Source organism: Eretmochelys imbricata, chromosome 13 (genome assembly GCF_965152235.1).
Source record: "Eretmochelys imbricata isolate rEreImb1 chromosome 13, rEreImb1.hap1, whole genome shotgun sequence".
In the NCBI taxonomy this organism is placed as follows: domain Eukaryota; kingdom Metazoa; phylum Chordata; order Testudines; family Cheloniidae; genus Eretmochelys; species Eretmochelys imbricata.
This window is the reverse complement of record NC_135584.1, coordinates 13,964,792-13,978,129: the sequence shown is the minus strand read 5'-3', so window position 1 is coordinate 13,978,129 and position 13,338 is coordinate 13,964,792. Positions and strand designations below refer to the sequence as shown.

General features: G+C 40.5%; 1 protein-coding gene across 2 annotated transcripts in view; it reads left to right on the top strand.

Moving 5' to 3' along the window:
* The window catches only part of DOK5 (docking protein 5), an 87,323-nt gene that overhangs the window by 31,615 nt on the left and 42,370 nt on the right, over positions 1 to 13,338 (top strand). The gene's annotated exons all lie outside the window — the stretch shown is intronic.

Below are 13,338 nucleotides of genomic sequence, written 5' to 3'. Positions count from 1 at the left end.
TTGAGCACTAACACAAGCTGTATACGGAGACACATACATGTTCTCCAAGCACAGTCCCACAGCCTATGTCAGAGAGGGTGGAGTAGACAATGTATGTCCCCTCTTTTCCTATCTTTGAGAAGAGGAACTCGGCTGTCCTGGCATTGTTATTGGCAGATAACTGGTGATTCTTACATACACACATGTTGGTTTTTTGGGGTGCAACCCAGAGCAGTGGGTTCTACCGCCCTGGGCCCTTTAAATTTCCACCCCAGCCCTGCCGCCGCTATCCCAAGGCTCCGGCAGCGGGGCGCTGGCAGCAATTTAAAGGGCCGGGGGCTCCACCTCCGTTTCTTCCCTACTCATGCTTTTTACAATGCAAATTGATTTGTCCTTGCAGTCTCCGGTATGCCAATGGATGGCCACTTGACTGATTGCCAGATATCTGTGATTACACCTGAATGGAGGGATCGGCCTTGGCTGTGTCTGGAGAAAAAAAAACTTGTTTATCCAATCCCCAGACTTGTCTGGTTCAAACACATTTTAGTTCCATATTTCCTTTGCATTTGTACAGCCCTTTGGGTGTTTAATATTCTTGTGGGGTGTGTGTACGGTAATGATCAGCGTGTTGATTTTCCAAGGATACCTTACGTGACATCTGTTAGATTATGACATTAATGAATTGAGGTACACTGAGCTGGTCAGGCCAACTGAAACTCACTTCCTGATATCAACCTCTGCTCCCTGGCATTAGGATGGCCTTAGGCTCACAACATGTCAGTCCCGTTTTGTTTGGTGGCTCTCTATATTAATGAATTAGTGCTCGTGGGAACCAACATACTTTGGCTATTTAGATTCATATTAATACATACCAATGTAGGAGTGTTAAGAATGCCATTTCATGCAGTTTCTCTTGTGGCAGACCCTGGTGTAGCAAACTTTTATACCAAGGCTGCTAGGGACACAGGGAATCTAGAAAATTGACTCTCAGCTCAGACTGAGGAACAGGGTCTGTTTGAATCCTGGCCTGGATTAACCAATCACAGAGTTTGCTGCAGACTACATTATGCAACAAAACATTAAAGTGTTAGCCTATACATAAATAATTAAGGCACACAGCCAGTTGCTTGCTCACTATCACTCCATGTGACCATGTTATCCACCATTCCTAGTTTATGAAGTGTAAATTCCAACAAAGTACTGTTTAACAATATTACCATTTGGTTAGTGAAGTGATAGAACCTTGCTAGCTGCAGATTAATTTGTTAATCCATTAATGTACATAACTAATTGCCTTTCAGCAGCTGTTTTCGTTAGTTCTTAGCCTTTGGCAGTGATGTCCCAAAGTGAACAATTTAAATTGTCTGTTTTAAAATTTGCATAGCACCTTCTTCTTACTTTGACCAAGTCTGCTCATTTGATGAAGTCTGGTCACACAAACTGGCTGGAAATTTTTTCTGAAAAAAAAGAAAAGAAAAAAGGTTTCATTAGAAAGTGCTGAGTTAAAACTGATACATTTCCGTGAGCTTTCATTGGGAAGGATTTTTCTGGTCCAAGCTTGAGTTTGTTTGTGGGGTTTGGGGAGGAGGGAAGGGAGAGAGTCAGACAGACTGACTGACTGACTTCCTTTCCCCCACAAATAGCCAGGTGCTTAGGGTACTCACCTGGGAAATCCAGGTTCAAGTCCTTGCTCTGAGTTAGGTAGAATAAGTACTTGAACTTGGGTTTCCAACATCCCACTTTAGTGGGGTAACCACTGGACTATTGGCTGTTCTGGCATGAGTGGATCACAGGGACCTTGAAAAATTACAGAGGTCTCTGGTTCATGCCAACTCAGAATGAGAAAAAAATTGAATTAGCAAAGATTTTTGCAGGATGGGAATCCAGTTTCCCCACCCAGCTCTGCTTGTTACTGACTGCAGGCTCATCTTGCTTGCCATGTATGACCATGAAGGTGTGAACTGCAGCGTGTGTAGTACATGGTAGTGTTTTATAAGTGTGGTTGAAGTCTGATCTCTGTTTATAATTGCAATTTGCTTAGTGCTTTGCTAGATTGGGGGCAGAGGACTCAGCACCTTACTGGATCATACCCGTAAACCTGACAATATGTAGCATTTACTTGCTGACATTAAGAATCATATGATGATTTTAAAAAAAATAAGTTTTAATCTGGATGAACTGATGCTGACTGTTCTAATGCTATATTCTACCTTTGCGTTTGTTTGGCTCCTATCCTTCATGAAAATAACAAAAAATACCAAAGCAGGATTGAAACTCTCATTCAACATACCCAAGAAATTTGATTCTTTTCTCCTTCCCTTGTACGGATTTTCACAGCTCTGTCCATGAAATCTCTGGTTTTGCTACTATCTCATCAAATTCCTTTCTGACTGACTTCTTGAATGTCATCTTTTTTTTCTCCCTCTGGTTCTTAGTGGTCTAGTCAAACATTGAGCTGGGAGGAATTCCAGGTGCCTCAGAAGTCTTCTGTCCCAATGGTATCTATTCAGGCATTGTTTGAATCTCTTCACCCATAACTAATTCCTGCCATTTGACTTCAAGATTTCTTCTTAGCTGTGTAAAGCTTTTGCTGTAGTAGCTGCCATGTGTCTGAATCAATATAAAAGTGTGAGGCTATTGTTGTTGTTCCATTTTAATTTAAGCATTAGATAAATTATTTCTCTGAATCTGCACTTGGAAAACTAACAGTGCACTGATGGCTCCCCGTGTCCTCATTTCTTTTCCTGCTTCCTGTTTGTTCGGATGCAAAGAAAGTGAAGTGGTGAACATGGATTTATTGATCTGTCTGTCAAGGTATTTATAGCTTGCTCATTGCTGTGGTACCTGAATTCCCAAAACATCTCCTTTCTAAATTATTTTTCTTCCAAATCTTTTGATCTAGCCACATTTCTCATAACTTTGGTCACTTGGCATATTGAGGATTTTCAGAGAGCAAACATGTCTTGTGCCAAGTAAATATTATTTACATTATACTTTTTTCTCTATCACACCCTTCAATGATCAAATATTGGCACCACCTGCCAGAATTGCTACAATCTACTACTTCTGAGGTTCTCAAACTATGGGTCGGGACCCCAAAATGGGTCGCAACCCCATTTTAATGGGGTTGCCAGGACTTGCTTAGACTTGCTGGGGTCTGGGGCCAAAGCCCAATCTCTACTGCCCCCAGCTGAAGCTAAAGCCCAAGGGCTTCAGCCCTGGGTGCCAGGACTCACGTTACAGGCCCCTGCCTGGGGCTGAAGCCCTTACTCTTTGGCCCCCACCTCCAGGGCAGCAGGGCTTAGGCGAGCTCAGACTTTGGTCCCCCCTCCTGAGGTCGTGTAGTAATTTTTGTTGTCAGAAGGGGGTCACGGTGCAATTAAGTTTGAGAACCCCTGTACTACTGTAACGCCGACAGACCCCGGTCATTGGCGGGTGGGATCGAACCGGGGACCTCTGGAGCCTCTACTGCATGAGCTAAAAGCCAGCTGGCTGTTAGCTAAGGCTGTAGAGCAGACTCATTTTATCTCTATCTCTCTCTAAGTGGTCTCTGTGCCACTAGATGGGACAGAACACCACACCTAGGAAGTGTGTGGGCTACACTACTTCATTGCCATGAGTATAGAACCTATATTTGATGCTGTAGTGGCAAATGTGAAGTCTGCAAATATCATTGCAAAATATGAAAATACCTACTGCTTTGGATGGGACATTAGAATGCCATGTGGACTTGAACACTGCTCACGTCACAGAGGAGGATCCATAACTATTTTATTTTGTTCCTCTGGGCTTAGACAGGATGGATTTTAGGTACGCACATTCTTGTAGGAACAATATATTTTCTCCACCTTGTGTAACCCCCTAATGTATTTGTAAATTGCTGAATATCAGAGTCAAAAGGCTGTAACAATGAGGAAGATAAAGTGTTATAGGGAAGTCCATCCTATTTAGTAGAACAACCACAAGTGGTGTAACAATCTCCATTGACAACGTTCAATCTGTGTTCTTTCTTTAGTATGTATTGTTACTATAACTGGATGTTTTTAATTCGTTTACTTTCTTCATCTCTAATATTTAGGTAGAATTACATGTTTTCTTGGCTGGAAAGATAACTAATAAAGACCCTCTCCTGTTGAAGTAGCAGGCTCTTTAACCTCCTCTGAAAAAACAACTACTAAGTATGAGGTCATAGAATTGTTTGATAGAAGTGGGGCTGAGAAGGCAAGTGCATCTAGAATAGGGAAGACCCATAGGTATGTATCAAACAATCTAAAATGTGCAGCTGTAATCATTCTAGCCAGCATATGAAACATAAACTTTAGGATGAAATCAAACTTGACACTAATTATAGTAAAATCTTAAAACCAGTATGCAAGACCAGGGTTGGAATCTGAAACAGATTCATAGTCCAAAATCTTAGTGTTCTGCTCTAACCACTGTTGACCGTTCGGTCAAAGGACCTGTTGCTATGTAAAGGCCTATTGTCAAGTGAATCAAACCCCTAGCAAGCATTAAGAATAATGTGTATAATAAAATTGTCATCTTTTTTAAGAATAGACAGTTTAACTGCTTAATGTTTAGTATAATATCCTATTTATCAGAATAAATGTTCTAACTTCAAGAGGCACTGGCTGCATTAGTATGGAAAATTTGTGTATTGCAATATTTACTTGGAAATTTGCAATGTGTACCAGAAAAAAGTGGATATGCACAATGGTCCTTAATGTAAAAAGTGAAGTTATTGATTGTCAACTGTCTGTCTATAAAAGAATGTAAGTTTGAGTTATTGATTGAACCGGACAGGACTGGGATCAGGCTGCCATCAGCTGCAAGCTTTGGTTCCATAAGGGCTGGGTATTGTATATCTCTCTTTGTTATACATTGTTCTTAAATAAAAAAAAGACAATTTTTGGTAAGAAAGGCAATGAAATTTGACTGACTGCCTTGTCTCTCTCTTTTATTGTAACTGGCTAAGACCAGACCTCTAATCCAATTTTTTTATATAAAGATAACACCACTAGGCCAGTATAATGGTTCTCATCAAGACCATAATACTTTAAAAAAGAGGTACTATGGGACTTTTATTTTCCAGTGTATTGAGCTGTAAAGTTTCTGAACTGAAATGGTTGTTTCATTTGTAAGTGAAGTAACAAACCGGGATCAATACTCAAGAGATATAATAAAAATCTGTAACTATTTTTTTTCCCCTACTTGGAAGCCAGTCTGGTTCTCCAACCTCTTCTCTCATTGGGAGAAGGGTTTGAGGAGAATATTGTCTCAAATTGTAGGGTTTATATGGTTAAAATAGACTAAGCTTTTCATGACAGGTTTGTATAGCATGGCACAATGGGGCCCTGTTTTTGGCTGGAGCTTCTACGTGCCATGATAATAGAAACGGGATGATTTTTCAGAGGCACAAAGATACCCTACTCCTCATTGTGCCTATGAAAATTTTCCCCATAACAAATAATAAAGATGCTCAGAAAAAAAAACAATTGCAACACATGTCCTAATTGCAAAGCCCAGGTAAATGCATAAGAGGTTTTTTTGTTTTTTGTTTTTGTTTATTTTAAGTCTTGAAGTAAGATCTATTTTTGCTAGATTAAACAGAGGGTTTTCATCTTGGTCACTCTTTAGAAATCCTTGAACAATGCAATTCACAAACGCTAGTAACTCTAGGGTTCAACAGAACATGTTCTTGAATTGCCAATAAACTGGAAAATCGGAGAGAATTCTCAATAGGCTGTAAATGTCCCAGACTGTTCTTCATTGGGGGAAGGGAGACAGTAAAAGTTATTAGCAGAACAGAACAATACTCAGAGGGAAAAAGGATAAAATGGAAAGTAGGGAAAGATTGAAAAACAGGGGAAAGAAACAAGATTAGTCAACAAAAGAGTCACTGTCCGGGGTAGAACTGAGAATCTGAGGCTACTTCTCATAAGCTAACATTTGTATCTGGTGTGGATCACAGGTCCTGAGCAAAGTACTTAAGCATATGAGTAATTTCAGTGAAGTCAATGGGGTTAATCCTCTGCTTGAAGTTGGGCACATGCTTGCTGAATGGAGTTATCGGCTGAGATCTTCATAAGAGCCAAAGGGAGTTAGGCACCCGGTGACCAATAATTTCAATGGGAGTTGGATGCCTAACTCACCTTTAAAAGCTCAGCCGTACTCTTTTCTTAGTAATTATACAACACGGGTTTCCTGCTTTCCATCTCTGTCATGATTTGGTTTATATCAACAATGCAGAGGTGTAAATAATTATTTAACAGAAATTTCTGGTTACATCCAAATTGAAGGCTGGGGATAGCTAGTGATACCTTTTGAATGGGGTCCCTGTGACATACTGTTATCTGAGCTGGTACAGGAAGCTGGTAATGCTATTTTCAGTGCAGCCTCTAGTCTGCACAAGGGCCCTAATGCAATAGAACTGCATGATTATGTCTGTTAGCCTTAGAGCAGGCACACAAGGTAGACTGAGTTTTTTCTACAAGTGGCAGATGCTTTGCAGGTGTTTTTCACATGGATATGACAAATGAGGGGTGTGTGTGTGTGTGTAAATACTCAATGGGAAATGCATGTGAAACTGATTAATATATGCACAGAACTTTCAAAATAACAGGCCCAAAGAGTGTACCATATTTTCTTCATGTAATTCCAGATTGTGTAAAAAGAAAAGGAGTACTTGTGGCACCTTAGAGACTAACCAATTTATTTGAGCATGAGCTTTCGTGAGCTACAGCTCACTTCATCTGAGCTGTAGCTCACGAAAGCTCATGCTCAAATAAATTGGTTAGTCTCTAAGGTGCCACAAGTACTCCTTTTCTTTTTGCGAATACAGACTAACACGGCTGTTACTCTGAATCCAGATTGTGTGATATTCTTCCCCCCCAACCCACCCCAGTTTGTCTCAATCCAAAGATCTAGCCTGAAGTCTTTACTCCAGCCAACTTCTCATTGATTTCCCTGGGAATTAGCCAGAATGAGCACCATGGATTGTTTTCCAAAGCCCTGATCCAAAGCCCATTGAAACTATGGAAAGGTTCCCATTATCTTCAGTGGGCTCTGGATCAAGCCCCAAGTTAGTGTTTCCATCAGAGATGTCCGATAATTCACTTAGGCAGAGTGCATAAATTGAATGCCCCTTGTTTCTTAAATGTGATTAACATTATTTGGTTTAGTGATCTTCTCCATCAGTGTTTTCTTTATTATTTGTATTACCATAGTGTATGGACCAGGATCCTGTTGTGCTAGACACTGTACAAAGAGTAAAAAAGACAGTCCTGCTCCAAAGAGATTACAATCTAAAATCCTAATCCACCTCATGAAATAGTTCTGCCTGAGTTTTCTGTATATTCTTGTTTCATAACATGGCCTCTAGTTCTTGTCTTCATTACCTGCTGTTGTATTTTGTTAGGTTTAATCCGGGTAGACATTTGTTGGTCATAAAATACATATGGATCCAGTTATGAATTTTTCTACACTAAGCTGTCCTACATCCTACATTTTACTTCCATGAATTCAGGCTTTACATTGTATTAGTGTGTATAGTCAATCACTAGTCTTTAATTCAAACTTAGATCAAAGGAAACTAGAAGACATTATCTTCGGTAGTACTTTTATATTTCTTCCTAACCTTTTTAAAGTATCATAAAGATGTCTGCTTAATGTTTGATATTAGGAAGGTTATCCTAAGTAAATTGACAGCTTAATGACTTGGTTAGCATGTGTCCCATAAACTCTCAAGATAGTATTTCAAATTAAGTATTGTAGAAAATTACTTACTAACCTCCTGCTCTCATCCAGAAACCACCTCAAACATTCCCAGATGTAAAGTATAATCAACATCTGAGACTCTTTCAAGTAGAAAGCAGCACAAAGTAAGTGTTCTCATTGCAATGTGACACCAGACCTAGGCTGTAAGTAACTATTCTTATGTTTTAACTAGTAAAGGCTATGGTACTCAGGCAAGAGCACGAAGATAATAAATAACTCTAGGCTTTTTCCTTCCATTGTTCTTTGCAATCAACATCCTGCTGTATCAAAAGCATAAAAGTCAAAAGCAAGATCTGACCCAAGAAGATAGTAGGTCAGATTTTTCTGCTGGTATATTTTCTACTTTCAGTGTTAGACAAGTCTGGAATGCAAATAACAGTGGTGAATTTGGCCCATTAATTCTTATTGCGTTTGAGCTGTATCCTTTGTGAAATTTGTTTCCTTAGTTAGACTTAGGGTGAAACCTGACTGGCTCTGAAGATTACTTAGAAGTACTTTGCTATAGTTTTGGAGTCTGTGTAATTGCACAGTAAATGGATCATTTTGTTGCAAGTGTATATCTAATGCACACAAACATTTCATTTTAAAAATGTAGTGGTGCTCATCATCTTACTGCCTGATCACCTCATGAACAAATTTATCCTCAAAACACTTCTGTGAGAGAGGAATATTTTATCATTCAGTTTTTTACAGATGAAGAGACTAAGGTACACAGATGACTTTCCCCGATAACATGGGAGACTTGTGGCTGAGCTGGCAAGAAACCCTGGCTCTCTCAGTTCTTATACTGGCACCTTAAGCACAAGACCATCCTTCTCTGAGGCTGTGTGCTTGGAAGCATCATGAGAAAGTGATTCGTGTCTTCAAATATTTTCATTTTCCCAACGATCCATTTCATATCTGTCAGTAGCAATGCGTAATAGCTGTAATTTATATAGTGGATGTTGAGCACTGAGTAAGAATAAGTGGATCCAAAAGGTTTCTGAAACACACTCATTTTCACAATGCAGTATTTTTACTGCTTGAATCTGAATCTGAATCCACACACTCTAGAATAGTTGGGGAGTTTCCATAATCAGATACGCTACTCTCTAAATATGTGTCCGTAACTCCCAGTGGTAGAATGAGAGAGACACAAAATCAAGAGCTATGTGCCCATTGTATTGGATCACACAAAGACGGGAAAAAGAAAAGGAGTACTAGTGGCACCTAGTGAGTGTCACATCCGATGAAGTGGGCTGTAGCCCACGAAAGCTTATGCTCAAATAAATTGGTTAGTCTCTAAGGTGCCACTAGTACTCCTTTTCTTTTTGTGAATACAGACTAACACGGCTGCTACTCTGAAACCTGTCACAAAGACAGGAAAATCTCCTCTGACACACAGCAGATCAGTGATCCATGTAACGTGGCATCCTGTCTCCACTAGTGAGACTATTTGAGAAAGGCACTCCTCCCTGCCTTATCCGATAATGCACCTCAGGGGGCACACAGACAGTGCCATGAAGCGGACCACACAAGGACACCTGGAGTGAAATTGTGTTGCACTTTTAAGAGGTGAAGTGCAGGACTTGCCGCATAGATGGAGAGTGATTAAGCCTCTTTCACACCCTCCTGGCCCGAAGTTGCTGTGTTCCCTGGTAGGTAGCCCTGAGGGCCTCTCAGATAAAGCAGGCTGCAGAACTGCCCAGAATCTCTGGGCTTTGCTACAGTCCAGCCCCCAGCACACCTTCCTGCTCCTGGTCCCACTCCCCTTATGCTGGGGCGTGCAGGAGCACCCTTAGAAGGCAGTCTTATAGCTGTCTTTTGCAGTGTCTGCACCAGGGTTATCCTCCCCCAGGTAGAACCAGACAAAGGAGCAGGAACAGTGTCCTGCTCTATACCTTTTGAAGCACTAGTTATTGTCCATGCTGGAGGTAGATGAACCCAGTGATTTTATTTATAAATAGGAAAAGGCTGTTTTCTGTAAAGTGCCATGCACACCAATGGTATTCTGTATACAAATATACATACATGATGTCAACAGAGCATCAGACTCAAAGCAAGATTTATAAATGTATAAAAAATTAATATTACTGACTTAAAAATGAATGCCTTCCCAGCTGTTACACTCAACAAATAAATACATTTCCCTTCTGTCTGTTAACTTTCCAGATTCAAATAATCACACTTAACCTTTATAGTTTATCTAATGGCTATTTTATTAAGGCAGAAATTGTTCATCTAGCTTCTGGATCCTCTAAGTCTGTAACTCTGCTTGTATTTGCCTAGCTGCTGAAAACAATTTCACCTCAAGAATGCTGCAGTTGTTGGCATTCCTCTGCATTTTTAAGTGATGGACACTGTTAAATTCATTACAATTTAACTAATCCTTTCTTCCTCTAAAATGCTTATTATGCATTGGTTGTGTACCCAAAACTGCCATGTCATTTGTGCCAGGTATGCAGGGGTAAGGTAGGTGGTAGGAGGCTAGAGAGGAGGGGGTTACGGTAATCAAGACAGGAAATGTTGGTGTGGACAGGAGTTTTGAGCTGTCTAGAGAGAAAGTAGGATGGATATTACAAATGGTGTGGAGGAATATTTAGATACAACCTGAATATATGTGGGGGGGGGGAGGAGGAGGAGGGGAGGGAACAAGGCTTGAAGATGGCATCCCAGATGATACCACGTCTGAAAGACAGGAAGGATGTTAATAGTGACAGAGTGGGGAATAGGGAGATCTCGGAAGGAAAGAGCAGGAGTGGGGAAGAGGTCTAGGTAGTACTGGTCTCTCTGGTGAAGGTGAGTACAAGAAGCCCTGGACAGCTACAGTCTTGCCAATGGCTTCTGCCTTAGGCAATTTCAGGTTGAGCCTCTGCACCAGACACCCAGGGGAAGATGTTAGAGAGACAGACTGAGGATGGATGGGAAAAATAGATGTGAAAGAATACCAGCATAAAAATGGTAGTTCAAGCTATGTGACTGTATGAGAGAGATTGTATGTAAAGAAGAGAAGGTGGGGCCTCTGTAAGCCCTCAAGCACAGTGGCTGAGGAGAAGGAAGACACTGACCTAAAGAGATACTGAGGGAGAAATCTGAGGTTGGAGGAAAACAAGAAGAGGATGCAGTCATGGAGGTCAAGGAAGGATAAGAAGTCAAAACATGTGTCGCTCACCTTCTTGGAAGCAACAGAGGGTTCAAAGAGTGGGAAGAAAGAATAGAGATCCTGGAGTCTGGCTATAATGGAGTAACTAAAGACCTCTGAGAGGATTTTGGTAGTGGACAAGGGAGAATCAAGCTGTCGACAATACAGACGCTACAACAGCACACTGCACTGCAGTGGTGTTTCTATAGCTCTGTAGTGTAGACACTCCTGAGCACCATAGCTAGCTCAACTTAAGTGTTAAGTTTAGAACAGCCCTCAGACTGAAGGGGGGTTAGAACGCAGTTGTATGGGAAGCAACAGTTGTAAGGAACCAGAACTACTTTTCCCTACCCCAAAGCCAGCACCTCACTCCATTTTCTGTTTGAGGCAAGTACATGGCTCCCATATCTGAGCACCTTACAATAATCTTAAATACAGTTATCTTCATAACACCCATCTGAGGTAGGGAAGTGCTGTTGTTTTCATTCTACAGATAGACTGTCAGTGCCTTAGTTTCCTAAGTGACTTGCCCAATGACAGACTGTCGGTGGCAGAACAGGGAGTTGAATCTGACTCTCCCAAATCCTAGATTAGTGCCCTAACCACTGAACACCCACTTCCTTCCTTCATTCTGTCTTCTTTGCTCTTTCTCCCTCCTGTCCCACCCTTCCCATGTCTTTCCATTTAGCTAATCCCCATCCTAACAGAACACTGCCCTGAAGTGTAGAAAACCCATGGCACTAACATGATGCTCTCAGCCCACCACATTTTTTCACTCTGCTTGTGTTATATCCCCCTTCCTTACCATTTGCCATCTTGTCTCTAAAATTTAGATTATAAACTCTCTGGGCCAGGGACTACATATTAGTCTGTTTCTACAGTACCTTGCACGATGGGGCCACAATAGTTTAGACTCCTAGAAATGCGGGGCTGGAAGGGACCTCAGATGGTCATCAGGTCAGGCCCCCTGCACTGAGGCAGGACCAAGTAAACCTAGACCATCCCAGACGGGTTTGACCAACCTATTTTTAAAAACCACCAATGATGGGGACTCCACAACCTCCCTGTTCAGTTTCTGATCTGATGTTTCTCCTGTTTGGAACCATGCTCACTTAGGTCTCTTATACATTTCTGCGTTACAGATTATTTAATCTTTATCCCATTGGCTTTTAGCACATCAACCCTTTGGATTTTAGGTAACCCATACATTACACATGTGCAAGCTTCAGGTACCCATCTTCTGTATTTTTCCTGCTGCGTTTGCAGTTTATGGCTCAGATTGTTTTTGTGTCACTATGCCCTGGGTTTTCCAAGAAAAAAGTTTTTTTTTGTTTTGTTAAATTTATTTATTTATCATTTCATGTTTGGTTTCAGAGTAGCAGCCGTGTTAGTCTGTATTCACAAAAAGAAAAGGAGTACTTGTGGCACCTTAGAGACTAAATTTGTTAGTCTCTAAGGTGCCACAAGTACTCCTTCATTTCATGTTTCTGACTGTTTTTACTTATATCTTCCAACACAACATGTTGTTTTCTGTCAGCAATAACATTTCAAGCAGATTAGCAATCCTATGTGAAAGAATTGCCAAAACCACGCATATGCTGACCAAAACCCTGACCTAAGTGTTTAATTCATCTATACATAATTACAAATAATTAAAAATACAGCTATCAAAGCTCTTAATCTTATCATTAATAATTCTTTATTTTCTATTTCAGTGTTATGAGTAAATATGTTATTCTGTGCTACATTTAATCTACTAGAAAGGGGAGGGGGAGGTATGGAAAACATGATGATTCTTTAATGTCAACGTTCCTTGTCTTCTTTAAACATGTTTTTTGTGAGTCCAGTTTTGTTTGTGAATCATACAATTAGAAATGGTCTTGTGAATGCATTTTGACGGGTGTCACAATTTTAGGGCTTTGATATTTAGTTGCTTAACATACCTGAAGACTCTTCATCAGGTCCCCGCTCAGTCATTGTTTCTCAAGACTAGACTAAGCATGCCCAGTTTTTTAACCTTTCCTCAAAGGTCAAGTTTTCTAAACCTTTTATCACTTTTTTCTGTGAACTCTTTCTAACTTAGCCACACATTTCTGAAAGTGTGGCAATTTTGGTTGGCTTCCAGATGCTACCATAGTACAATTAATGATAATCAGTAAGTGGCACAATTATATTTAAAGTGAACAGATTAAGGGGACTAGAGCAGTAGTTGGAGAGACAGGTGGGTAAAGGCTGGGTTTATGGGGGCTTTATGAAATACTCCTTCAACTTCCCTGGTGTTCTGTTAAGCAGAAGAAGAGCTCAAAAAATAAATATCAGGTGAATACAGTGAACATATGGGAATGATTAATGGCAAAATGTTGGTAAAATTCCCATTGACTTCATTGGGACCAACCTTTAGTTCTAGATTCCAGGATAATTGAATGATTTTGCCTTTGTGTTGCCCAGTAACTTTTCCAATC